General features: G+C 51.1%; 1 long non-coding RNA gene across 1 annotated transcript; it reads left to right on the top strand.

Moving 5' to 3' along the window:
• The first annotated feature begins 6,480 nt into the window (after nt 1-6,480).
• LOC138827735 (uncharacterized) lies at nt 6,481-16,761 on the top strand. Its single transcript, XR_011372170.1, has 3 exons — nt 6,481-6,791; nt 11,314-11,436; nt 15,927-16,761. It is a non-coding gene; the product is annotated as an uncharacterized lncRNA (long non-coding RNA).
• Nucleotides 16,762-26,830: the final 10,069 nt, after the last annotated feature.

Here is a 26,830-nt window from a genome sequence, read left to right on the forward strand (position 1 = left end):
GACAGTATCTAGGCTCTGAGTTCAAGCCCCAGGACTGGGGGGAAAAATTGGAGGAAAGGAGTTAGGAGACTCGAAGCATTAAGAGTAAAATGGGTAGCTGGATGGATCTCTGGCTGCCTTAAGCAGGAAGTGCTTCTCCTCATTTCTACCTCAAATGGGTGAGGAACTACAGTTTACTTTTATGAACATTCCATTCTGCACCCACAGCAGACATCACTAGCCGATGCTGGCACACTCTCCCCAGTCCAGAAGCAGCTTTCTGCTTCCCGAATTCTGGTCCGGGATACTTACTACTCACTGATCAGCAGTGAACAGGTGAAAATGTATTTACCATGTTGGATTGGGATTCAGACCTAAGGGTCTAAGGAGAGAAGAGAGGGAGAGAGAGACAGAGAGGAACACACAGACAGAGGGCAGGGCAGGAGGTGGCTGTGGAACCATTCAAAGGGCCACAGACACAGACTAGAGGCAGAGCTTCCAGGAACAAATTTCCATGCCAAACTGCAGAGCCAGGCCATGGAGCAAGCAGCTGCCTCTTCTGTGACTGAGAGGTCTGTGAGCTACAGGACTACCCTGCAGCACTGGTACCGAGATTGGAAGGCTGCACCTGCTGCAATGTGACCAGCAGATGATGATTGGGCCTCTGCTCTCCCCACCTGTGCAGCACAGAAGCAAAACACAGCATGTAGCCCCGCCCCCTCTCCAGAAAGCACCGGGAACTTCGGGAGCTCCACCTTCCAATCTCATGGGAGCACACAAGACTGGCTGAACCTGAACTACCTAACCTCACAGCAATCTGGGGTCTGCCATTTGTCCTTTCCGGTCCTCTGCAGAGGGCAGGTGGGGTGGATGGAAGGAAGGTAAGATGGACGTTAACAGCCAGTCTGCTCTGGGCATGCGCTGCCTCCTAGACTTAAGCAACTTAAACTTAAGCTGGGCATGGTGGCTAAAGCCTGTAATCCTAGCTACGTGAGAGGTAGAGATTGATGGATTATGGTTTGAGGCCAGTGTCTGAGCATACAAGTGGGACTCCACTTCCAACGATGGTGAGCACAATGTCTCACTCTTGTGCCAGCCATGAGAGACGCACAATGGCTGGGTACAGGGGTAAGCGCCTATCATCCCCAGAGACATGGAAAAGCACGAGCAGGAAGCATACAGTACAGACCAGCCCAAGCAGAAAGTGAGAGTTTACCTTGAAAATAACCAATGCGGGCTGGGAAGGTGGCTCAGTGGTAGAGCGCTTGCCTGGCATGCCTGAGGCCCTGGGTTCGATTCCTCAGCACCACATAAGCAAAAAGAAAAAAGCCGGAAGTGGCACTGTGGCTCAAGTGGTAGAGTGCTGCTAGCTTTGAGCTGAAGAGCTGAGGGACAGCGCCCAGGCCCAGAGTTCAGGCCCCATGACCGGACCCCCCCCCAAAAAAAAAAACAATGCACAAAGGGGTTGGGAATGTGGTGCAAGTGGTAGAGCACCTACCCAGTTAGTATGAGGCTCTATGTTTAGCCCCAGGATCTCTCTCTGTCTCTGTCTGTCTGTCTGTCTCTGTCTGTCTGTCTGTCTGTCTCTCTCTCTCTCTCTCTCTCTCACACACACACACACACACACACACACACACACACACACACACACACACACACGTCCAAGCAGGAGCAGCTCTAATTTTGGATGTTCTCAGGGGACATGATAGACATCTTCCCTCTTTTTTTGTTGGTTGTGGGGCTTAGACTCTAGGCCTGGGCACCATCTCTCAGTTCTTCAGCTCAAGGAGAACACTACCACTTGAGCCTCAGCGCCACTTTGGGTTTTCTGGTGGTTTATTGGAGATAAGAGTCTCATGGACTTTCCTGCCTGGGCTGGCTTTGAACTGCGATCCTCACATCTCAGCCTCCTGAATAGCTAGGATGGCAGGCGTGAGCCATTGGCGCCCGGCTGCCTTCCCCCTTCGTTACCACATGCCCCTGTCTGGCTTTATTACCTGAAGGACCTGGCTGGTCAGTCGCCATGTGTTTGGTGCCTAGGGAGCATGACGCCAGGTAATCACGCCAGCCTCGGATCCTGGTCCTGCCCAGGAAGCCAGGGGGATTTCCTAAGCCTCCAGAGCAGCCGTGATGGTTGTCAGGATCCAAGTGGCTTCATGTAACCTCTGGTTATACCCAGCTGTGGGAACCACCTCCTATAGCTCCTGGCATGGACAATAGTGACCGGGTCCCAGCTGCCCTTTCTGCTCCTGGTCTACCACAAAGAGACAGAGAAAGCAGATGGAGGGGGTGCATGATCAAGGCCGGGTGTGTGTGTGTGTGTGTGTGTGTGTGTGTGTGTGTGTGTGTGTGTGTGTGTGTGTGTGTGTGTGTGTGTGTGTGTGTGTGTGTGTGTGTGTGTGTGTGTGTGTGTGTGAAACTTCTTCTCCTGGGTAGAGGCTGAGTCTGGAGGCTGGTTGAGACCAAGGGTGATATTGAGATGATCCTGGAATCTGGGGGAGCCTGGCGTGTGTGTGTGTGTGTATGTGTGTGTGTGTGTGTGTGCGCGCGTGTGTGTGTGTGCGTGTGTGTGGTGTGCAGGGGGGGAGAGGAGCTGGTGTTCAGGGAAAACAAAGCAGGCGTTTCTCAAGACCTCAGAGTCAGCAGCAGAGCCGTCCTCTTGTAGACCCGGCTGGTGCTGCCGCCCGCGGCCTGCCAGCCCTGAGAGCTGCTCTCCTGTACTTGCAGCAGGGTTTGCCGTTCTGCTCACCCAGGCTGTGACTCACAGCCAAGGAGGGCTTGGGAAGCCCCAGCTGCTGTCCCGGCAGGAGGCTAGAACTAGGCAGGAAAACTCCCATGACTCCACCCTAGGCTTCCAGGCAATGGGGAAGTAGCCAGAGGCCTTCATCACTGCCCGCCCCCCTCCCAGGCCCCAGAATCCCCTCCTGCATTCTGGTGCTCACTTTCTCCCCAGGCCAGAGCTGCCCACCCCTCCCTGCCCGCCCCCCTCCATGGCAATCTTCCTGGGCTTGGGCGGGTGGGGGACTGGGGTGGGGTCATTACAGGACACTGCTGCCCGAGGGTGAGAATGGAGGAGGCCCGGCCGTCAGCTGGAACCCATCAGGGGCCAAAGCAAGCCTTGGCAGCAGCCAAGGAGGTGGGGAGGGCGGGCAAATAAGAAAGGTGCCCCTGAGCCCTGTGGTTTTTCAAGCCTGCGCTTAACCCTTCCCACTCCCATGCCGGGGAGGGGCCGGCCCTTCTCGCAGTGGCAGGTGGTTCCAAGCCCAGTCTGAGGGGGACACTGTCCCAGGGAGGCCCCAGTCTGAGGGCAGACAGAATTTACAGGAGGGGAGACACTGCCCGTTCCCCAGTGTCTCTGGGCCAGATCTCTTTTGTCTCCTTATTAAACTATGAAATGATATCATGGCACCCTTTTGACTGGGTGTGATTTTGTGAAGGACCAGGAACTTGAACACACAGGAATCGGGTGTCGGAAAAAAACTCGAGGACTTATGTGTCTGCAGGTCTGGGCAAGGGTCACTAGGGGACAGCTGAGTCTGGGGTCAGCTGCTGTCTGTTCAAGGCCCTCCCTGGCGGGCCCGGGGCTGTCCAGCATATGGCCTCCGTTCCACAGTGCCCTGCAAGCCCGCCTTGGTGGCGATGTGACTTATATAGAACTCGCGCCTCTCAATGGACAATTAAGCGTGCGAGCAACAGCACAAAGGGAAACGCGCCTACGTGCAACTGGCCCTTCTTCAGCTGCCCGCTTTAGATGTTCGTGATTTATTTTCCACAATTAGCGGCTGGCCTCCTCCCAGCCGTCTCCCAGAGCTCTTTCATTTGCCCAGAGCTGCCTGGCCAGCAACTGGAGAGAGAAAAAAAAAAAGCTCACATCTCTTAGTTACCGGCTACCAGCTCTCCAGGGACAAGGGGAGAAGGAGTGCAGGTCCCAGGCCAGGTAAGGAGGAAACGTCCAGGTGTGCTTTACCTCATTCCAGCTCCTGAGTCTCGGTTTCCTCATCTGCCAAACGAGACTGAAGCGCGGAGACCAGTGATCTGAGGATTCCTCACACCCCAACTTTGAGAGTTCTGCCTGTGTTGTGTCCCTTCCTCCCTCCACCTGGGCTGCTCCGCATCTTCCCTGGTCAGTCTTGTAGTACAAGCCAAAGGCTGCCCCATCTCTTCCGGCCTGAGCTTGAGCACACTGGTGTATACACAGGCAAGCAGAGCCATTTTCCACACGGGGACACTACGAGCTGGCCAGGCTCCTGGCACAGATTGTGAATCCTCTGGGTGTCATATGCGTATGGACACGCGTTCTGTGTCAGGGCCTGGGCTGGGCAGCGGGGGGCAGCGTCTGGCCACTGGTGACTCACGCCTGTCATTCTAGCCAGGCAGGAGGCTGAGATCAAAGCCAAGCGGGGAAGACAAACCTGTGAGACTCTTTATCTCCAATTAGCTAGCAAAAGCTGGAAGTGGAGGTGTAGCTCAAATAGTGGAGTTTCAGCCTTGAGTGAAAAGGCCGAGAGGGGGTGTGTGGTCCTGGGTTCAAGCCTCAGTATCCACCCCAACACACAAAAGGATACAGGGCTCGGCTCCGTGCGGCAATGCCGTCCAACCTTCAGCCCTGGCTGGCACTGAGGACCGACCCGGCAGGGGCCGAGAAGTGTTTGGAGCAAAGTGTGGTCGGTATCACACGCACTCCACGAACACCGCGTCTGTGCCAGGGGCACTTGTTATGGGCAGAATCCTCACGGCAAGGGCAAGGCGAGCCACACTGGCTCTCAGGGGAAGGAGGCCTCGTGGGAAAGGCAGGCCACAGGTCCCCAGGAAGGATGGAGGTCCATCCAACAGGTGGCCACAAGGGCAGGGGGTGTGGGAGGAGGGACGATCACAGGCCAAGCCTGGGGTGGCAGAGGCAAGAAGAGGTGCTGGGGAAGCCGGAGGGGAGGAGCGGGGGAGAGGTGTGAGAGATGAAGATGGAAGGTGTGGTCAGGCCTGTGGTGCCCCAGACCACGGAATGTGGCCTTTGTCCTGTGATCAAAGGGGAGACACTAGGGGGGCAGAGCAAGGGCGGCTTTATCAACAGAACACACCTTTCTTTCCTTCCCTCCCTTCCTCCCTCTTTTCTTCCTGCCCCCCCCCCCAAGTGTGTGCTTGTACTGGGGTTCCCCATTCCCAGCCCTGGCCTGGCCTGGCTTGAACTGAAGGCCTTGTAGCATTTTTTTGATCAAAGCTGGTGCTCTACCACTTGAGCCATACCTCCACTTCCAGCGTTTTGCTAGTTAATTGGAGGTAGAGCCTCTCAGATTTGTCTGTTTGGGCTGGATACAAACTGTGATCCTTAGACCTCGTGAGTAGCTGGGGTTCCCCTCCCCCCTCCCCCCCTGAATTTGGATTCAGGCTTCTGAGATGAACATACTCTGGTTTTCCCTTGCCTTGGGCTAGGGGTTTGAACCCAGCCTGCAGCAAGGGCAGCCGGACTGGGGATGGGGGTGATGAGCCGTGGTACAGGGGAGGCCACCACCTGCGTGAGCTCTGGAGCCGGCCTGGCACCTGAGCTTCTGGGAAAAAGGCTGTGTGGCTGAGGGGTGACCCCTGGGGAGTTGGTTCCCTTCCTCCTCCCTTCAGCCCCAATGCGGGCAGAGGGAAGGAGAGGGAGGGGCGGGGCCTCCCGGCCTCCCGGCCCTGTCTGAGGTACCCAGACACAGTGCCACATGGAGGCCGGCCCAGCCAGAGGAGGCCGGAGGGGCAGAACAGTGCCTGCTTCATTCACAGCCCTGCCTCGCGTGGTGGCCCTCGGGCAGCGGCTCCTGGCTCTCGGCCCACTCCCAGGCTCCCGCCCACCCGCTGGCAGTCACCGGCCAGGCCACCCCAGGCTCCTCCCAGCTGCTTCTGACCCCCCGGGGATCAGTGCAGGTGAGGTCAGGGTGTGCGTGTGCATCCAGATGAGAGGAGGCCTCCACGTGTGTGTCTTTGACTGTGTGCGTGCAAGCGTGTGGATGTGTAGTAAGGGCGCATGCAGGCGTGCGTGTATGTGTCTGTGCACGTGTGGAGGCGTGAGAATGTGTCTGCAGACACTCACGGTGTACGTGATCGTGCCTGCGTGCGTGGGTGTGCGTGGACGTGGGCATGGCCGTGGGGCGATGAGGTCAGAGTGGTGCCTCCTGCAGTGCTTGTGACTCTACTTGGTGGCTGGGTTGTGGGGACAGACTTCCCAGCCCCGGCCTGGCCTGGATTTCCCTCCAGGGCCTGGGGAGGGGGAGGCGCCTCAGGGAGGACAGGGTTATTAAACCAAGTAGCAAGTTCAGCTTGCTTCCTGGCCAACTTCGCTTCCCGCCTCACTTTCTCATCTAGATAATAGGAATGCCCGGGAGGGGGTTCCTTTCTCCCTAGGGCCCTGCCATTGGCCCAGGCTCTCCTCATGGCAGGCACACCCCCTGGCGCTCGGCCAACACTCACCCCAACAAGGGGGAGGGATTAGCATCAGCTGCTCTCTCCAGCCCAGGGCTGAGGCCTGGGCCTTCACAGGGAGAGGCCCCCTAACCTGCTCCCTGAAACATGCAGGGGTGTGTGTGTGTGTGTGTGTGTGTGTGTGCATGTGTGCACAAGAGTGTGTGTGTGTGTGTGTGAACTCTGGGACTAGATGCTGTCCCTGAGCTTTTCCTTTTTTTTGTTTTGCTCAAATCTGGTGCTCTACTGTTTGAGCCACACCTCTGCTTCTGACTTCTTTGGTGGTTAATCGGAGATAAGAGTCTTACGTATTTTCCCGCCTAGGCTGGCTTTGAACCAGGATCCTCAGATGTCAGCCTCCTGAGTAGCTGGGATTACAGGTATGAGCCACCAGCAGCAGCTGGAAAGGTGAGCGTCTAGGTCCCGTGGCGTGCTGCTGACCATGGCTGCCCTCCACCTCCGGGGCCTTCACCGTGGGTCCACAGGCAGGGAGCTGGGCAGCCTGGCTGCGGGGCCCTAGTGTGCTGGAATGCTGGCTTCCAAGGGCCGAGTCCCTCAGCTCACTGGGCTGTATGCTCAACCACCTCATAAGCACCCACGCTGCCTTGGTACTAGGGACAGAGAGGGAAAAGGCCCTGTGGATCCTGCTTCCCTGGGAGCAATTCCACCAGAGGCAGCTGAGACTGGGGTAGAGCTTAGCAGTAGAGCATTGGCCTAGCTTGTCTCTCCCTCATGCTACATTCATTCATTCATTTGTTCGTCCATCCATCCATCCATCCATCCATCCTGAGTTACTAGGACTGTCAGCTATGTACAGGTGTCATGCTAGGCCCCAGTGGACGGGCCAGTGGCACTCACGCCATCTAAGCTGGTTCTGGCTGGGCAAGAAGAAGCTGGGCCGGGGAGGCAGGGCTCTGGCAGAGGGAGCAGCTTGCACAAAGCCAGGAGCCCTGGAGTTCCTGGAGGCTGAGGCGGGGAGGGGCGGTGGCAGCTGTGACTCACAGGAGATGGAGGCTGCCAGGAGCTGGGGACAGACTCCTTATCTTGGAGGATGTTTGGAGATTTCACTTCTGTGGTGGAAGGGAACCCCCAGGAGAGAACCAAGCATCATCACTCAGGGGAGGACAGGAATGAGAAATTCGCTGGAATCCTGACATCACTGGGGTATTGGGTGGGGGATGGACAGAGCTGCCGGAGGACACGGGGCCTCCCATGTGCTTCTGCCCCGGTCCGTCACTCTCTCTGGCCCTGTGATAACAAATCCACGGAGTTCTTCCTGTTGTCTATGCTGAGTCTCTCTGCTGCAGTCTTACAGGTTGTGCTCTGGTAGATGTGCTCCACAGCCTGGATCTGCTCCTGCTGTTGTGTAAGACCTCGGAGTCTAGCTCCAAAGCCTGAGAGGCCAGCATTGCCTTGATCCTCAGGGCGGACGAGGCCTTAGCTCGCTCTAGACAGGTCTGAGGGCCTGGGAAAGCCTGCATTCTTGGTTCCCATCTCCCCTTCCCAGCGCTTTCTTCCTTGCTTCTCTCCCTGGCTCTTTCTTGTCCTCTCTCTGCCATTCCCTGCCCCCCCCCCCAGTTTCCTTTGGTCTCTGTCCCTCTCTTTCCTTCCCTCAGGTCAGGGTTCACTTTTCTCCCCTATCTCTTTCTGATGTCCCTGGCAGTGATGGAGACGAGGAGGCAGAAGTTCAGAGGCCCGGGGAGCTTGGCAAAAGGGTCCCACGCACCAAGGTCTCCTCCGCGCCTGGAGCTCCTAAGCGGGCCCAGGAGGGGTGAGGGGCGGAGGACCAGCAAGGTGAGGCTGGGTGTGCAGAAGTGGCAGAGTGGAGAGCAAGGCTGCTGGCGGCGCTGGCTGGGGCCGGCCGGGCACCGGCTGCTGAGAGCAGAGGGGGCGGGCTGGCGCGGGCCAGTGGTGGGCCACGAGGAGGGCAGGGTTTGGCAATCCAGCCGGGCCCGCCTGCACCCCCACTTATTCTAGGAAAATGACTGCAGCCGGGCACCTGGCAGCCCGGGTCTCTAGGCCAGGGTGCCTCACCCGGCCGGGGCAGGATGTGTCTCCCTGCCTGCCTGTCCTGGCCAGGAGCACACAGGACGGTGAACTTCAGGAACGGCCTGGTGCCCTCCGTTCCCACTGCCGACTCTGCACGCCTTGGCCTGCGCCAGGTCTGCCCTGCCTCCCCACCCCAGCCCCTTTCCCACCAGACCGCAGAGGCCAGGGCTCCTGGCGGAGGCTCACCTCCTCTGGGAAGCCCGCCTTGATTGCTCCCTTTCTATCTCAGGCACAGTGGGAATACTGCCTCACAGATCGCATTTCCTGCCTGGAGCCAGGGGAATCACCGCCTCCCACCGGCCGGGCATGCCAATGGGCCGCCCATGGGCCGGTCAGTTCACTCCTTATTGGTCCATCAGCAAACTGAATCTGTTAGACATGAGCCAACCCGTCACTCGGCAAACATCCAAACCAAGAGACTCTCAGAAGGATGTGTGGACGGCAGGGGCCCAGACAGCAGGCCACAGGGACATAGAGCCTCCAGAGAATTAGGCTGTTTTTTCCTGAGACAGATCACCATGTAGCCTCGGCTGGCCTCAAACTCATGATCTTCCCGCCTCTGCCTGCTGAGTGCAGAATTTCTCCATGACTGGAGATCAACTATCTTATTTTTTGTTAGTGCTAGGATTTGAACTTAGGATCTCACATCCACTGGCTTGTTAGCTTGGCTAGTGCTCTATCCCTTGAGCTGTCTGTACCTCCAGCCCTGCTTTGTACTGGTTGTTGTTGTTATTATTATTATTATTATTAATGTTGGTCATGGGGCATGGACAGGGCCTGGGCACTGTCCCTGAGCTCTTCCACTCAAGGTTAGCACTCTACCATTTTGAGCCACAGCACTTCTGGTTTTCTGGTGGTTAATGGGAAATAAGAGTCTCATGGACTTTCCTGACTAGGCTGGGTTTGAACCGCAGTCCTTAGAAAGTCTCTTGAATAGCTAGGATTACAGGTAGGTGCCACTGGTGCCTAGCTTGTATTGGTTATTTTGGAGCAAAAGTTTCATAGGGCAGAAAATGCCCACGCTGGCTTTAAACTGTGATCCTCTGGATCTCAGCCTCAAGTTGCTAGGATTACATGTATGGGACACTAGTGTCTGGCTGATCAAGTAGTTTTCTTTTCGGTCGATCGTGGGGCCTGAACTCTGGGCCTAGACACTGTCCCTCCACTCTTTAGCTCAAGGCTAGTGCTCTACCACTTGAGCCACAGCACCACGTCTGGCTTTTTCCTGCTTATGTGGTGCTGAGGAATGGAACCCAGGGCCTCATGCATGCAAGGCAAGCGCTCTACCACTGAGCCACCTTCCCAGCCCTGATTGAGTAGTTTTTGAGACGTTTATTTCTAGTTTCTGCACACATGACTTGCTGGACTTGGGTGGGAGTCTGGTGGTTCTAGAAAGTTGTCCTCTGCTTCCTTTGCCCTATATAGACTTTCATCTCCTCTGATGCTGCTACCCATCCCAGCTTTCTCTCCTTCCTTCTCACAGACCCTCCCCTCCCTTCCCCTCCAGTTCCCTTCCTCTCCCTCCCTTCCTCCCCTCCCCCTCTCTTTCTGCCTCCCTCCCTCCTTTCTTTCCTCCTTCCTTTCCTCCTTCCTTCCTTCCTTCCTTCCTTCCTCCCTCCCTCTCTCCCTCCCTCCCTCCCTCCCTCCCTCCCTCCCTCCTTTCCTTCCTCCCTCCTTTCTGTACTGAGGTTCAAAGTCAGGGCCTCACACTTAGGCACTCTAGCCCTTGAACTATGCCCTTAGCGCTTTTGCTTGTAATCTGTATCAGATAGAGTCTCATGAGAACTCTGGCCCAGGCAGCCTCAGATCTCAATCCTTCTACTTCCTATCTCTGCCTCCTGAGTAGCTGAGCTTACAGGCATGAGCTGGAGTGCTGGCCCGAGAGTGTTTCTTTGCTGGCTCCTCCGCCCATCCTCAAGCCTCTCCTGGCGGCCGGATGGAATGGTGCATGGGAGGCCTGGCCTCTGCAGAGCTGCCAGCTGCTCCCTGTCTCTGGGTAATCAGACCCTGACTGCTGTGCTGCCTCTGAGCAGTCCCAGGGCACAGACCAGGGTTCCTGCCCTCGGCAGTGTGGGGAGAAATGAGTCATGGAAGGGAATATTTATGGCACAGAGCCAAGAGGCTGGCGCAGGACCCTCCGGCAGAGCTGGAGGAGGAGACTGGCCCAGTGGAGGCCGAGGCCCCGTCCTCCGGCCCTGTGCTCCAGCTGCCTCCCCTGACTCTCAGCGCCTGGCTGCCCTGGTCTTGTGTCAGGAGGCCAGATCTGGGGAAGAGTTTTGGAAATGAAATCTCTTTCCTCCCCAGGCCAGCCACCCCCCGCAGCCCCCCAGCCTATGGCTGGCTTCTCCCTCGTTTCCCAAGGCCGGCTGTATCATCAAGATACTTGGCCTACGAGTAAGAGAAGCCAAATGCAAAATGGGTTAGACAATTCAGGAAGTTTTTATTTCCCAAGAAAAGAAATCCTAGCCGGGTGGGTGCCTGTGGCTCACGCCTGTAATCCTAGCTACTCAGGAGGCTGAGATCTAAGGACCATGGTTTGAAGCCAGAAAAGCAACCCCAAAGCTACAGGAAGAGCTGTGGCTCCAGTGGTAGAGCACTAGCCTTAAGTGAAAAAGCTATGGGTCAGTGCCCAGGCTCAGAGTGCAAGCCCCAGTACTGACACCAAAAAATAAAGAAGAAAAGAAATCCTGAGGTTTGGAAGCTCTGGGTGTGTATGTGTGTGTGTGTGTGGGGGGGTTGCGGGGAGGAGGGGAAGGGTATGCAGAGGGAGGGGGAAATGGAGGAGATTTGCCACATTTTCAAGGATTCAGTCCTGCTCTGCAATCTTCAGGTATCTTCTGGTTTGTTCCTCAGGTGCTAAAGCTGCCCTCATGGTTGCAAGATGGCTGCTGAGGTTCCGCACAGGATGTGGCCTGGAGGTTGAAGAGGGGCCATCTCTTTCCACGGGACTGTTTTTAAGGACACTTTTCCCTTGAGGTGTGTCTGCTAAGAACTTTTCTCCAGGTCTCACTGGATGAGACTGCTGGAATGCAGGGGTGGGGGTGGGGGGGTGTGGAGCAGGGTTGGGGTACAGAAGAGAAACTGGAGGCCATGGGGGCTTCCCTTTGGCAAGAGAGGTGGGGAGGGGTGGGGGGGAGGTAGGGGAGGCAAAGGGGGGGGGCAAGAGGGGAGGGAAGCCCGGAGCATAAGCCCGCGTGACCTTTCTCCTGGCCTTTCCAGACAGGTGCAGGTGGGCCTGGCCTGGTCGGGAATGTCAGACAAAGGAAGTACTCTGAGTCAGGCAGCCCCGGGGCCCAGTTCAAACACAGGAAGTGACTCAAAGCCTGCAGGGAAGGCAGGTGGCCGCGGTGACCCTGGAGGAGCCGGCTAAGGATCAGGGTCCCCTCCCCAGAGGCCACCAGGACACAACATTCTGGCTATTTCTGCCAACCGCATTTCCCACAGCGCCCCCCCCCCCCCAGCTGCCCACATAGCACTGGCTGCCATTTCCTGGACCCCCATCCGGAGGCCTCCTTACCTCTGACCCCCCACGGTGGGCCGGCCTGTCTCTGCCAGGTGGAGGGGACACAGAAGAGGTACGCAGGCCCTGGGCCTGGCCTCGGGCCTTGGCTCCACACTCTGGGTGCAGATGGGAGAGCAGGCCCCAGCTGTGGTGGGATGGAGTCCCTCCAGACCTCACTGCAGATTGCCGAGCCAAGGATGACATCAGCATCTTCTTTTCAATGCTAGTTTTAAAACTGTACAATGGGGTTTATTGTGACATTTTCATACACGCATATAACATATTTTGATCCAATCTACCCATCCCTCTATTACTCTTTCTTATCCCCCCCTTCCCCTTTGGAATTGTATTTTGCAAGTGTAAGTTGTAATAGATGTAAGTTCAACAACTAGTGTTTACACTGGCACTAGGTATTTGTATTGTACTGGTACTAGGGCTTGAACTAAAGGCCTGGGTGCTGTCCCTTAGCTTTTTTCACTCAAAGCTGGTGCTCTACCACTTGAGCCATGGCTCTACTTCCAGTCTTTTGCTGATTATTTGGAGATAAGAGTCTCATGGATTTTTCCTGCCTGGCCTGGCTTCAAACTGCAGTCCTCAGGGCTCAGCCTCCTGAGTAGCTAGGATTTCAGGCGTGAGCCACCAACACCCAACATCCTTATTCTTTTCAATAAAGCGTAGCATTTTGCTCTACTTAACTAATTTCCTATAAACAGAGCTCTGGCTGCCTCTCCCCTTCCCCTGTCCCCCTCCCTTCCTTTCCTTTTTGAAATTATTTCTGAAACATTCATATTTTGTCCTGGGATGGTTTTGAACTCTTCATCCTCCTGCATCTGCCTCCTACATGCTGAGATTACAGGCATGCATCACCACATCCTGCCCTGCTGCCCTTTCCTAAGATAAGCATGTTTGAAATTTCACAATTATTTTTGCAAGATAAAATCATAGATAAAAGAGTAAACCTGCTAGGTAAAAAGAGTACATTGAAAGTTTATGAGAAAATACCAGGTTTGTGTGGTTTGCTTGTATAGTTACATTGCCTACAACATTGTATTATTAACCTTTCTAATCTTTGCCAAGTTGATAAGTAGAAACTTAAATTTTCTTTTCTTTCTCTCTCTCTTTTTTCTTTTGGTTCTGAGGCCAGAACTCGAACTTAGTACTCATCGGCTAGTGTCCTACCAATTGAGCCACGTCTTCAACCCCAGAAACTCAAATTTTATTATTTTCATATCCATTTAAAATTACAAGTGAGATTGAATATTGCCTGTTTTCACTAGCCAGTTGTGCTTTATTGTTGAATGATTTGCTTTTATTCTTTGTTTATGTTCCCCTACCACCATCATTGGATCACAGGTCTTTTTTTGTTATTTCAAAAAGTATATTTTTCAAATTAAACTATGAAAAGTGGTCCATGTTTATATCTTGTGCAGTTTTAATTGCAGTATATTGATTCATCTCTTCTGTTAGGACTTGTGCTTTGTTCTGAGACTCAAAAACAAATTGTTACCCCAGGATCAAAAAAGAAATTAACCCTATTTTCTTCAGGTACTTTTATGACTTTATTTTTCAAAGTTTTTTTGGTTTTGTTTTGTTTTTCTTTACCTCTTTGATCCTGTTTAGATTTACTTTTGTGTTAGGAGTGAGATAGGGAATCCAGATTTATTTATTTTTGATCCAAAAATCTGGCCAGTGACTCAGTTTATTGAGTTCTCATGTTTATTCGGGCCTTGGAAACGTCTTTCTTTTTTATAACAGATTTGTCTGCAGGCTTTGGATCCCATGCTATTTTAATTATTGTAGCTGTGTAGTATTATTAAAAAATGTCTTACAGAGTTTCTCCTCCTGTGTTAATACACTTTATTTTTCCTCCAAGAAGTTTCTGCCTATTTTTTAATGTTTACTTTCCCACACAGATTTGTAAATATTTTTTAATCAAATTATCCCTTCAAAACAGCTGATATTTTATATTGAAGTCCATTGACCTTACAGTTCAAGTTCTGTGACATTGACATGATCACAATATTATTGACTTTTTCTAGGACAAAAAGTATTTCTTCATGGGATTTTTTTTTGTCTTCTATAATCTTTAGTTACTTTGGTGTTACGGGGATTTTGGGCTTGTGAGGCAGGTGCTCTATGACTTGAGGCACATTGCCAGCCTTTTTTGCTGTTATTTTTCAAAAAGGGTCTCACATTTACGTGTGGACTAGTTTGAATTATGATCCCCCGAACACACTTTCTGTGTGGGGATTAGTGACCTTTCTGCTGACCTTGAACCATGATCCTTCTTATCTCTAACTACAGTTGTGACCCACTGTGCTTAGCCAGTTACTTTTTTGTGTTTGCAAGATATTGTTTTTTAAAAACTAGCCATTTTGCTAAATGATGACATTAATATTATTTTTTAGTTGATTCTCTTAGAATATCGAAGTACAAAATAATATGATCCAATGATAATAATTGTGCTTTCTTCTTAGCATATGTGTATCACTTCTTTCCTTCCCTCCTTCCTTCCTTCCCTCCTTCCTTCCTTCCCTCCTTCCTTCCTTCCTTCCTTCCTTTCTTCCTTCCTTCCTTTCTTCCTTCCTTCCTTCCCTCCTTCCCTCCTTCCCTCCTTCCCTCCTTCCTTCCTTCTTTGCTGGTCCTGGGGCTTGAATTCAGGGTCTTGGACTTGTTCTGCTTTCTTACTCACTGCTAGTGTTCTAACTCTCAAATCATACCTTGAACCTAACTTTTTGCGGGTTAATTGAGAGTCTTGTGAGCTTTCCTGGTTTGGCTGGTTTTGAACCCTTAGGACTCAGCCTCGCAATTCGCTAGAATTACAGTCAGGTGAGAGTCACTGGTGACCAGCATTCCTGGTTTTTTTTGTTTTTGTTTTGTTTTGTTTTCTGGTCCTGGGGCTAGAACTCTGGTGCTGTCTCCGAGATCCTTTTTGCTCAAGGCTAGAGCTCTACCACTTAAGCCAAGTACCACTTCCCACTTTTTCTGTGATTAATTGGAGATAAGAGTCTCAGGAACTTTTCTGCCCTGGCTAGCTTCAAATTGTGATGCTCAGATCTCAGCTTCCTGAGTAGCTAGGGTTTACAGGAATGAACCATCAGTGCTGCTTTTTTTTTTTTTTTTTTTTTTTTTTTTTGCCAGTCTTGGGGCTTGAAATCTGGGCCTGGGCACTGTCCCTGAGCTTCTCTTTGCTCAAGGCTAGCACTCTACCACTTGAGCCATTGTACCACTTCCAGCTTTTTTGTTTATGTGGTACTGAGGAATGGAACTCAGGGCTTCACATATGCAAGGCAAGCACTCTACCACTAAGCCACATTCCCAGCCCTGAAAATCTGGAATTTACCCCATTCTCAGCCATAAGAGATTATGAATACAGTGTGTGGGGGTGGGGAGGATGGGGCTCCTGCCTTTAACTGGGACTCATATGGGACTCAGGACAGAAAGGCCAGGTGGGCCCAGCCTGGGAGATTGATGGCACTCAAGGCTGAGACTTGGACAGAGAGAAGCGAGGTAGACTCCAGAGGCTGGCCCCGGGAATGGAGTGAGGACTGGGCCCCCAGAACAAGGTGGTATGTGACAGAATGGGGAGCCCGGGGGACATCGGAGTCCACCTCCACCAGCCACACCCCAAACAAGGCTTTCCCTGGAACTGTCTTGCAACATCATGGTGGATTCTGGACTGATGTGGCTTCCTGTGGAAAAGTGGGTGCCACTGGTGGGTCTCATTCAAGGTCCTGGCATGACTATAACTCATTTCCAGTCTTCTTAAATTCTGCACCAGGTCCAGGCCTTTGGGGAGAAACTTCTAGTAAACGCATCCCAGATGTGTTGTGTGAGATGAGGCCAAGAGAGGGAGATGACTCTTATTTGGAAAAACAATGCAATTTTCCTTGAGAAGCCCTCTTCTGCTTGGTGCTAGCTGCATAAGGAAAATAACACGCTCTATACTTTCTCCTCCCCAAAGCTGGGGACCCTTTCCAAGCTCTACTGGAATCAGAGGCTACCACTGGGGCAGAGGAAAACAGAACAGTGACAACGTTCTCTGATGAGGAGGATTCAAGCGGCTATCTCCACCAGGGTGACCCAGGAAAATCTCCTGGTTTTAACATCTGTAACCTTAATCACATCTGTGAAGCCGTCTTTGCCCGGTAGCATGACATACAAGTTCCAGACATTAGGGTGTGGGCATGGTTGTGGGAGGAGGGGCATTATTGGTCTTACCACAATGTTTATGAATCCTGTCTTTTCCCCAGGCCTATTATCTCCATAAAGAAGTATTTGTAAACGTGTTCAGTGTTGTCTGCTGGCAACTTCATATAGTTTCCCTCCCTTAGTTTATGTTCCTCTGCCCAGCAGGGGCTACAAGCCAGAAAACGACAATTCTCTGAATCCTTGCCAGCCAATGAGAGCGCACTTCCGTGAGATGGGCAGGTGGAATATGGGCAGCTCCGTGGTCAGAACCTCACTCACTTGGCAGCCGAGGCAGCTGTGTGGGCTTCTGTGCGGAGAGGGGATATTTTAGAGAAGCCTCCTGGCTTTTTCTCTGCTTTGATGCTGGAGACTCAGTGTCCTGCGGCTTCAGCCACTTCCTGATTCCTTCCTTGCGAGGTAGCAACACAAGGGAGCCAGCCTTCCACCTCGCATTGTGAGCATCTAATTCCCTGGACTAAATCCCTTTTGGTTTGAAATACCTGGAGCGGTCTCCGTGTTTCTGATTGACTGATGCAGACATCTGGTCCACTGGAAAGCTTTCTAATCTGTTTGTTTTCATTTAATAAAGGATTGCAAAGGCAAACCTGTGCACCTGTGACTCAAGGTTCTTCACGTGTTTGGTGGAATGTGGATGTCGGTTGCTGTTTGTTATTTTAGTGTATAGACTCATCAAGATGTATTTAACCAACTTATGTGTTAGGCATAAGTTATTTTCTGTTTTTCATTTTTATATCCACAGAGTTAAGAATAGTCTTGATTGTGACTCTTTGAGTAGCCAAGAGTATTTATTTAGAACATATTCTTTTTTTTTTTTTTGTCAGTCATGGAGCTTGAACTCAGGGCCTACACACTGTGTTTGAGCTTTTGTGCTTAAGACTAGCACTGTACCACTTTGAGCCACAGCACCACTTTCTGATGGTTAATTGGAGGTAAGTATCTCACGGACTTTCCTGCCTGGGCTGGCTTTGAGCCATGATCCTCAGATCTCAGCCTCCTGAGTAGCTAGGATTATAGGTGTGAGCCACCAGTGCCCAGCTAGAATATATTATGTTTTCTTTTGTAATTTAAATTGTATTGTAAAGGTGATGCACAGCAGGGCTACCGTTACATCAGTCAGGTAATAAGTACATTTTTTAAAAGCATTGTTGCCCCCTCCCTCATTTTCTCCCACTTTCCCCCACCCTGGCCCCCCTAGGATATATTCTTGAAATGTAATTATTACTGAAAGACATTCACATATTTCCAGGTAAGTCGGCTGTGTTCTCTTCACTCTAACTCCAGGACTTCCTCACTCCCTTCTCTTCTGACTGCTCTGGCTGCACTTTCTCTGCCTTAAGTGGCTATTTCTTGCCATTTTGCTCTCTGAACACTGGAAGCCCAAGGACTCTCCCTGGTATATCTCATCCTGCTGGTTGAGCCCATTCATGATCCTTGATTTAAATGCTATTTGTCTATTATGACCCCTTCATTTGCATTTCAGGCCTAAGCTCCAGACCTGGGCATTCAATTTGCCTGTGTTGCTTTCCACCTGGATGTCTAATGAGTATATGAATACCAGCACGTCCCTCCCAGAGCCCCTCCTCAATCTGCTTTCCCCACGGGGCTCCCAGCCTCAGCAATAATAATGTCTTCCTCCAAGTTGCTGAGTCCTTAAGTGTTTGAGTCATCCTTGGTTGGCCCTAAGGCCTGGCAAGGCCGGGCAAGGGCTCTACCAGTGCACTACCTTCCCATCTACCTTCCCATCTTCCCTCTACCTCATGGTCTGTCTGATCAGTGAGCAAATCCTATTGGCTCCATCTCCCAAATACATCCACATCTGGCACACACCCACATCTGGCCACGTCGTGCCAATCCCACAATTACCACATGGTCCAGGCCAGCATTGTTATTGCAAAAGTCTCAGCTGGATTATTTACAGCCACCTCATTTCTCTCTGGTTGGCTGATTCTCAGCAGTGCCAAGGATCCCACTGTCAAAAACCAGCTCATGTCACCCCAGGTCAGGCCCACAGCCCTTGGTGGCACTCCTCTCCTTCATGTAAAAGGCGGTGTCCGTATAGTGGTGCATAAACCTGGAACCACCCTTGTCATGTGCCCCCTGACCTCCCCGCCTCGGGTCTCTCCAAGCACACTGGCAGATCTAATGCCCTAGTTGTGTCTCCGTCTCTTCTTGTATGTGAGAAAAATGAACCCTTCTTGGTTAAGCTCTGAGTCTAGGAAAATATGAAATATCCTCCAGTAGAGAAATAGCTAAATAAATTATGGTTCTCCCACATCATGCGATATGATGGAACCTTGCTTGAGAAATCATGTGTGGATGACTGTTAATTGAGGTAGAAAGTTAGTACTAAACATTATACTTAAAGCCAGGCATGGTGGTTCACGCCTATCATCCTAGCTACTCAGGAGGCTGAGATCTGAGGATCACAGTTCAAAGCCAGCCCCGGCAGGAAAGTCTTATGAGACTCTTATCTCCAATGAATCACCAGAAAACTGGAAGTGGTGCTGTGGCTTAAGGGGTAGAGCGCTCACCTTGAGCAAAAGAGCTCAGGGACAGCGCCCAGTCCCCGAGTTCAAGCCCCACAACCCAAATTAAAGAGTATATCACATCACGTTCCAATTTTGTCAAACATGTATACCCAGGACCCTTCCTCCTTGGCTTTCCCCTCAGTGCTCCCACTCAGCCCTGCCCCCGCAGGAGCTGAAGGGCAGGATGGACACTGCCTCTCCTTCGAAGCCCCAGGGCCTCGCCCACGCCGCCGTCTGGGCAGCGGTGAATAGTTGAGGGATGATCGAGTGGAAATTGGCAACCATGACTCCATGATGCCCGAGCTCCTGCCCAGTGGCCTGGGTGCTGGGGAACTCTGTGTTTGCTGGTCCTGCCGGCCTGGCTTGTCTGGTGACTGGCCAGGCCCCGCCCCCTGCTCACGGTGGCCTCTCAGGCTGGAGGTGGACGCCCCGCCACCTCTTAGCCACCTCACCTGGGCAACCTGGACTCAGCTGAAGCTGCATGGCAGGCAGTCCACGGGGAGCTTCATCCACAGCACCTGGAGCCAAGCAAGGCACAGGGCTTAGTCATCAACCCAAAAGTGGATCTTGGCCGTGCTGGGCCCTGCTGGGCTATAAAGCTGTCATCTCTGCCCCAGGTCACTGCAAACAGGCAGGGGTTCCCGATTTGCACCCCCCCCCCAGCCCCCGCAAGATCAGCCTTGCCCTGGACTTGGGGGCACAAGCCGGGGTGTGCCCACAACTTTTCTTGGACAGGGGCTCAGAGCGAGGTGCAGAAACCTTGAGTGCTAGGCTGGAAGCTCAGGAATCTAGCAGCTTCGATGTGCTGGGGACCTTTCTACAAAGCAACAGGGCCAGCACTTGGAAGGGAAGGAAAGCTGGAAAAGTCTTCAGAAGGAGTAAGAATAATGAGGCTCGCATGTTCTCCTCATTCTTGCCTGGCTGGATCTTGGGGTGGACTTTCTACCTGTTCTTGTTCCCTTCCGACTCTGCCTTGTCCGCTCCTCGTCCTTCTGAGAACCTTCCCCTTGGCCACAAAGAACACGAACTCCTTCAGCGCCCTGGGCTGTAATTGAGTTACCGCTGGGTTCACTTGCCCCGGCTGCCGGATGCAGGTGGGCACCGGCCCAGTGGGTGAGGCCAGGACCATGGAGACAGATGGCGCCCGGAGAGGAAGATTCGATTACATGCTTCTTCTCCCCAAGCCAATCCATGGGTAACTGTGTTATGGCCTGTTATTGATAGGACTCTTTTTGGCCACAGCTTGAAATTTGGTTTGTCTCTGACTTGTTATATCCGCTGGAGTTACAGGATAGATGAGCCGAGCCCAGCTCGGAAGTCTGGAAAGAAGGCAGGCGGAAGGCATCCAGAGATGGAGCTGTGGGGACAGGGGTGGGAACTAGGGTAACAAGGGCCAAGTCAGAACTCTGGTGAGGGGAGCCAGCGGGGAGGCAGAGAGCTTCTGGGGCTGGATGACAGATACAGGGTGTTGAATATCAGACTTTGTGCTCAACAGTGGGCAGCTATGGTAGACCCTGAGTAAGGAAAGTGACAGGTGAAATGGTTTTGGAGAAGAGGAGCCATATCTGTGATATAGAAATAGCTGTGATAGAGCTGGGTATGGTGGTGTACTCCTGTAATCCCAGCATTGAGGCCAGCCTGGGCCACACAGTATGAGACCGTGTCTCAAAAGCAAACAAACAAGCTGGCGCTGGTGGCTCATGCCTATAATTCTAGCTACTCAGGAGGCTGAGACCTGCAGATGGTGGTTTGAAGCCAGCCTGGCCAGAGAAAGTCTGTGAGACGTTTATCTCCAATATACTACTCGGAAAAAGCTGGAAGTGGTGCTATGACTTAAGTGGCAGAATGCTAGCCTTGAGCAAAAAGAAGCTCAGAAACAGTGCCCGGGCCCTGAGTTGAAGCCCTAGGACCGGCACAAAACAAAAAACAACTCCCCCCACCCCAAATAACCAGATGGGACAAGCCTTCCCCCATCTTCCCTCCCACCCCCTTCCTCTCAGGAAGACGGAGGGTAGAAACAGGCCTGGACTCTATGTTCAGAGACTGGCAGGGGAAGTAGGTACCAGTAGGCAGTGCCTGCTCCCCTCCTTTCCCTGCTCTTGGAGCTCAGGAGAGCAGTGCTCACAGCCCCTGGAGCTGCGCATGGTGCGCTGTGTGCTGTGCACATGCTCTTCCACATGGGAGGGGTGCAGTGCAGAGGTCAGTGTCCTGCTCAGACTCCACAGTGGCTGGTGAGGGGCCGAGCTGGCCTCTCCGCCAGCCTCCCGCTTTCCCTCACGGCTCTGTTCCCAGTCATCACCGACTTCTGTATTCCAGGAGTCCACTTATTCTAATCCTGGGATTAGTAAGGATGGGAGTTGGCAGCCCGGCTCAGAACAAGCTGCTTGCTCAGAATAAGCTGCTCAGCGTGGAAACTTTCTCCGAGCATCCCCAGGCCTCTCAGCCTTGTCTGCCCTCCACAGCCCAGACCTCAGTCTCTCCAGGCCCAGTGACAGGGCCTGTGGGCAGGATGGGAGTGGGCACTATGGGAGTACGAGCCCGGGCTGTGCCAGGGCTTGCCTATCCCTCTTTGTGCCAAAGAACAGTGTGGTGGTACTGAAGATGGAAGGGGGACCCTGGTGAGTGGGGTGCGTTTTCCTACAAGGACGCTGGAGTTTCAGAGAAGGACCACGATCCATGGCCTCAGCCAGCCCCTAACCTTCAGCACACACTCTCCTTCCTAAGAACATTTCTCTAGAGCCAGGTGCTGGTGGCTCATGCCTGTAATCCTAACTACTCAGGAGGCTGAGATCTGAGGATCCTGGTTTGAAGCCAGCCCGGAAGAGGAAGTCTGTGAGAGACTCTTTCTCTCCAATTAATCACAGAAAAAGCCAAAAGTGGTGCTCAAGTGGTAGAGCACTAGTCTTGAGCAAAAAGAGCTTAGGGACAGCACCCAGGCCCTGAGTGCAAGGCCCAAGACTGGTTTTTGAAAAAAGAATTTTTCTCTGGAATAATCGGTCCAAATTTTCCAGTTGGAAGAAGTGGAGGATTTGGGGTGGGGTGCAGATGGCTGATGGGGGGTGGGGGAGGCCCGCAGCATCGGCGATGGGAAGGATAAACCCAAGGGAAAACAAGACTCAATGCTCCCCCTTCAAGAAGGAACTCAGGAATCAGGCCCAGCACATCAGTGCTGTGATCACAGGCATTGGCTCCCTTCCTCTGCAGGTTTATCGGGGTCGCGTGCATCTTCTCAGAATAGGAGACCCCTGGAGACAGAAGCGGAGTGCATCCGGCCCAGGAAGCCTCGTGTTGGTGACTATAATTTGTGGTGGGGTGGACAGTGACGTTGGTGGTCACAGTGGTAGAGACCATGGTGGGTGTGATGACGGTGGCAGGGTGCTTACGGTCATGGAAAACCTTGAAACCATGATAGGAATGGGGAGGGGACGGGGAGGAGACGGGAGGGACGGATTTGTCACTCTCAACAGGCCGGGCTCCCATCCCAGCCCACGGGTGTCCAGGGGTCACACGGGCAGGTCAGCTTCTGGCTCTTGCTTTCCTCATTAGATAGGGGAACTTCAAGAGAGCTGTTGGGGGGGATGAGTGAGGCTCTGAACCCCACTCCTGAAGGTGGGGTCCACTCCCTCAGTTTCTCTTCATCTCCCGAGAGGGAGGGGAGGGGGTTCATCAGGCCCCCTGTCTGCCCTGGATCCTTCCTTTCCACCCACCAACTTCCTTCAAGTCTTTCCCACCAGCCCTTCCCTGAATCACTATCTCAATTGCTTCCTTCAGAACCCCACACATTCTAAAAACGACGGCTGTGCCCTGCCTGCACATCCTGGCCTCCCACTCACCCCTCACCCTCAGCAGCCACCTGGATCCTGACACTACGGAAACTTGTCTCCAAGTAGGCAGAGGCCTCCCCTCCTCTCAGCCTCAACTTGGGTGGGGTGGGTGGGGAGTTGGCTCCAGGGCCACCAAAGCTTTGAAAGAGATACTTCTCAGGGCCTTCAGGACCCAGCGCAGGGAACTCTTTCTGTCTCCATTGGGGACCCATCCTCAGGGCTTCTGACCCCAAAGGTCAGGGCTCCAAGGTTTATTCTGTACTTCCTGGGCTCCACTCCATTCTGTCCACAGCGGTCAGCAGCCCCATTTCCTAGGCCCATTAGCTCATTGAGCTAGAACCCCACTGCTGGCTTCCGACACCTCCCTTGTGCTTTCTGTAGCACTGCAGATGAAGGTGGTCTCTGTGTCCTCAAACCACAGCTGACCTCTCCCTGTCCAGCACCCAAGAATAGCCCTGGCCTTCTCTCCTTATCACTGGTCCTGCCAATTTTCCTGGGTGGTGAGCCTCTTGAACCCAGAATCTAATTCTATTTTCAAAACATGAAGCCACCTCATCACTTAACTTTGCCCTTTTAAAATAAGTTATCCTGATTCCTCCTCTTTGATATTAAGGCCAATAAGCTATACAAATGTTGAGTCTTTTTCTAATTTAAAAAATAAACTTGTTATGATGATACATAACATTAATCTCTGTTGTATAAGCTGTTAGCTTAAAAAAAGCCATGAATACCTTTTTAACAGCGCTGCAAATATCTCAGGACTTCTTGTATAATATTCTGCTTCTTACAGTATCAACAGACAATGTGAAGGGAATCAACCTTCCAGCTAAGAATGAGGAAAGCTATATATTGAACCACAGCAACCAACTGTTGGATGCATCCAAGTGCTCTGGAGATAAACCAGCTCATGGAGCATTATTGGGCTAGGGTGTGGAGAAGCCTGAGACTAAGGAAGTGAGCTTGCCTTGGAAAGCCTTTTCTGTTGGGACTGGAGGAAGTTATTGAAAGAGGCTGAAAGGTTGGACAGAGCTTGGGGGTGGGCGGTTCTCTTGGAGGTATGAGACTATCAGGAGTCTTTGGTGCTTCCTCTCCCTGTGGGTTAAGACCTGGGAGGCTGTGCTGAGGACCAAGTCTGACCTGGAAGTAGTCTGGTTTCCATGGGGCTGCAGCTGCTTTTTTGACTCATCTTAATTCCTGCAATTGGATTAAGGGGATCCAGGCTGCTGCTGCCCTCAGGCTCCTGTAAATCCTCTTTGGAAGAAGATATCATCCTGGTATCATAGAATTTTAACAAACAAGCTTGCCACTGGAACATCCAGGACACACACACACACACACACACACACACACACACACACACACACACACACGTGCGTGTGCGCACGCACACACACACACACACACACACACATACACACACACACACACACCCCAAACAACAAAACCAAGACAAATACAAACAACACACATAAAACAGAAAGTAAAAAAATCAGACAACATGAACAGATAGGAAAAACCTACAACAGGAACTCTGGATGTTGGAGATACCAGAGGCATTAAACACATGTACATAGATGCTTCTCATGTCCAAGAAGATAATATACAAGGTAGAGATAAAAATTAGGATTGAGTTTTAGCAGAGAATTGAAGCTTTTCCTTTCTTTCTTTTTCCTTTTTGTCAGTCATGGGGTTTTAATTCAGGGCCTGAGTGTTATCCCTGAGCTTGTTTTGCTCAAGGATAGCACTCTACCACTTTGAGCCACAGCTCCACTTCTGGTTTTTAGGTGGTTATTTGGAGATAAGAGTCTCATGGACTTTCTTGCCTGGCTTCAAATTATGATCTTCAGATCTCAGCCTCCTGAGTAGTTAGGATTACAGGCATGAACCATCAGTGCCTGGCTGAAACATTTTTTTAAAGTGTGAATTCTAGAGCTGAAAACTGTATTTGAAGGTAAGAGTTTAAAAGATTTAACAACCTATTAGACATAGCTGAAGAAAGAACTAAAGAATTAGAAGCTAGATCAGAAAAAAAAATCTAGGTGAAGCATGGAAAGGGACAAGGGTGGAGAATGTAGGCATCTACAAGACATCTTGCAGATAGCAAGGAAGTTTAAGTAAACAGGGCAAAAGCAACATATGAAAGGATCTTTCTAAAGTTGATGGGAGAGATTGGAGCCACATGTTCAGCAAGCCCTAAGAACCTAAATCAGGACAAGTACAAAGACATCCATAAATAGGTCTGTCAAGGAAGCCCACAGAATTGAGTAACATCAAAAGTTTAAAATTGCCGGACTCATGTCTGTAATCCTAGCTACTCAGGAGTCTGAGATCTGAGGATCACAGTTCAAAGCCAGCTTGGGCAGGAAAGTCTGTGAGACTCTTATCTCCAATAAACTACCAGAAAACTGGAAGTGGCACTGTAGCTCAAGTGGTAGAGTGCTAGCCTTGAGTTGAAGAGCTGTGGGACAATGCCCAGGCCCAGAGTTCAAGCCCCGTGACCGATCAAAAAAAAAAAAATTGAAAATCAAAGAGAAAGAGACCTTAAAGATAATCAGAGAAAACCACATATCACCTCTAGAGGGATGATGACTAGATGTACAGCTGATTTCTTCATAGAAACAGTGGAAGCCAGAGGATGATGGAATCCTCTATAGTAATAAGAATAGGAAAAACTATTTTTTTTCTACCTAGGACATTTCTGACAGATGTGGAGGGCTTCTCTGACAGATGTAAAGGACTTCCCCCACCCACAATTAGTCCTCCAGGAGATGCCACCTGGATGTCTTACACTCCCACTCAATTCTAAGAGTAACCAGAGTTAGCAGAGACCCCTAGGTGAAGGGCTCAGTCTCACAAGACTGATCCCCACTCCAGATGATACTGGCAAGTCCCAAGTTGTAACCTATTCTTCTAACCTAACAGTCTGTTAACTGTAGGCTCCTTCCTTTGTTCTGGGGTTCATAGAACTCAGGGTAATACTTAACACTGCCGTTTATTACAAAGGATATTTTAAAGGATAAATAGCTAGATGATGGGACAGATCTATACAGAGTGTCCATCTGGATGCACAATCTTCTGGATACTTCCATATCTCTGGCAATCTGGGAGCTCTCCAAACCCAGTCCTTTGGGATTTCTGTGGAGGTTCATTACATAGGCACAACTGGTTATATCACTGGCCAGTGGTGAACAGCTCAATCTTCTGCCTCTCTCTTCCCCTGGAGGTAGGCTGGTATGGGGATGAACCATCCAGCTCCCTAACTACTACATGATTGGCTACGCTGAAAGCTAGGCCCCCACCCTGAGGCTGTCTAGTGCCTCCTGGCTGCCAGCCACAAAATGACACTTGTCACATGAGAGATTCCAAAGCTTTTTAGAAGCTATGTGTCAAGAGGCTGAAATGAAAACTAGATAGACATTTCTTATTACAAATCAAAATATCGTAATGACAGAAAAATAACAGATTGCCTATGATTCAATACCAAGAAAAAATGATTCAAAAGTGAAGGCAAAATAGTCATATTTTCAGACCAGTAAAATCTGAAAGAAGCCCAGCATGGTGACTGACACATGCCTGGAATCTCAGGAGACTCAGGAGACTAAGGCAGAAAAATCCTTGCACTTGGGACTTCATGACCAGCTTTGGCAAGATAAATCCAATCTAATAGGAAAGTATTTTAAAGTTAAAAACCCTGAAAGAATTAATTACCCACAGATCCACAGTAATAGGGTACTTTTTTAAAGGCAGGAATGGAAGGTCAGAGGAGCAAGAAAGAATGAAAAAACCATGAAAGTGGCCAACATGTGCATAATATTAAATAACACTGGAGATATATAAAATGATGATGGTGTTTAGGGGGAGAATTAAGATTCTGATACCTGTGCATGTATTGGGGGAAGAAAGCTAAAAAAAAATAGGATTTGTTACAAATGCATGTGGTAATCTCTAGATAGCTAATAGAAATTATAAAAGAATAAATAACATAAATTAATAAAGCAGATAATTGAATAGGATAACTTAAATAAAAGGCAAAGAAAGAAGAGAAAAAGGAATTTGTGTAATATAAGACATTTAGAAAGCACTTTGTATTTGGTTTAAATCCAAGTTTAAAGGCAATTTCATTATACAGAAAACGATGAAATTTTCCCATTAAAAGGTGAGTATTTTCAGATTTATTTTGGAAGTATACTTGCAAGTATACATTTTTTAATGTAGATGTACCTGAAATATAGAGGTAAAAATAAAGGATATAAAATGGTCTAACATACAATATTAACAAAAGCAAAAAGCTAGTGTAGCTAGAT

The sequence above is a fragment of the Dipodomys merriami genome, unplaced genomic scaffold (assembly GCF_024711535.1).
Source record: "Dipodomys merriami isolate MVZ:Mamm:240054 unplaced genomic scaffold, mDipMer1.0.p SCAF_16, whole genome shotgun sequence".
In the NCBI taxonomy this organism is placed as follows: domain Eukaryota; kingdom Metazoa; phylum Chordata; class Mammalia; order Rodentia; family Heteromyidae; genus Dipodomys; species Dipodomys merriami.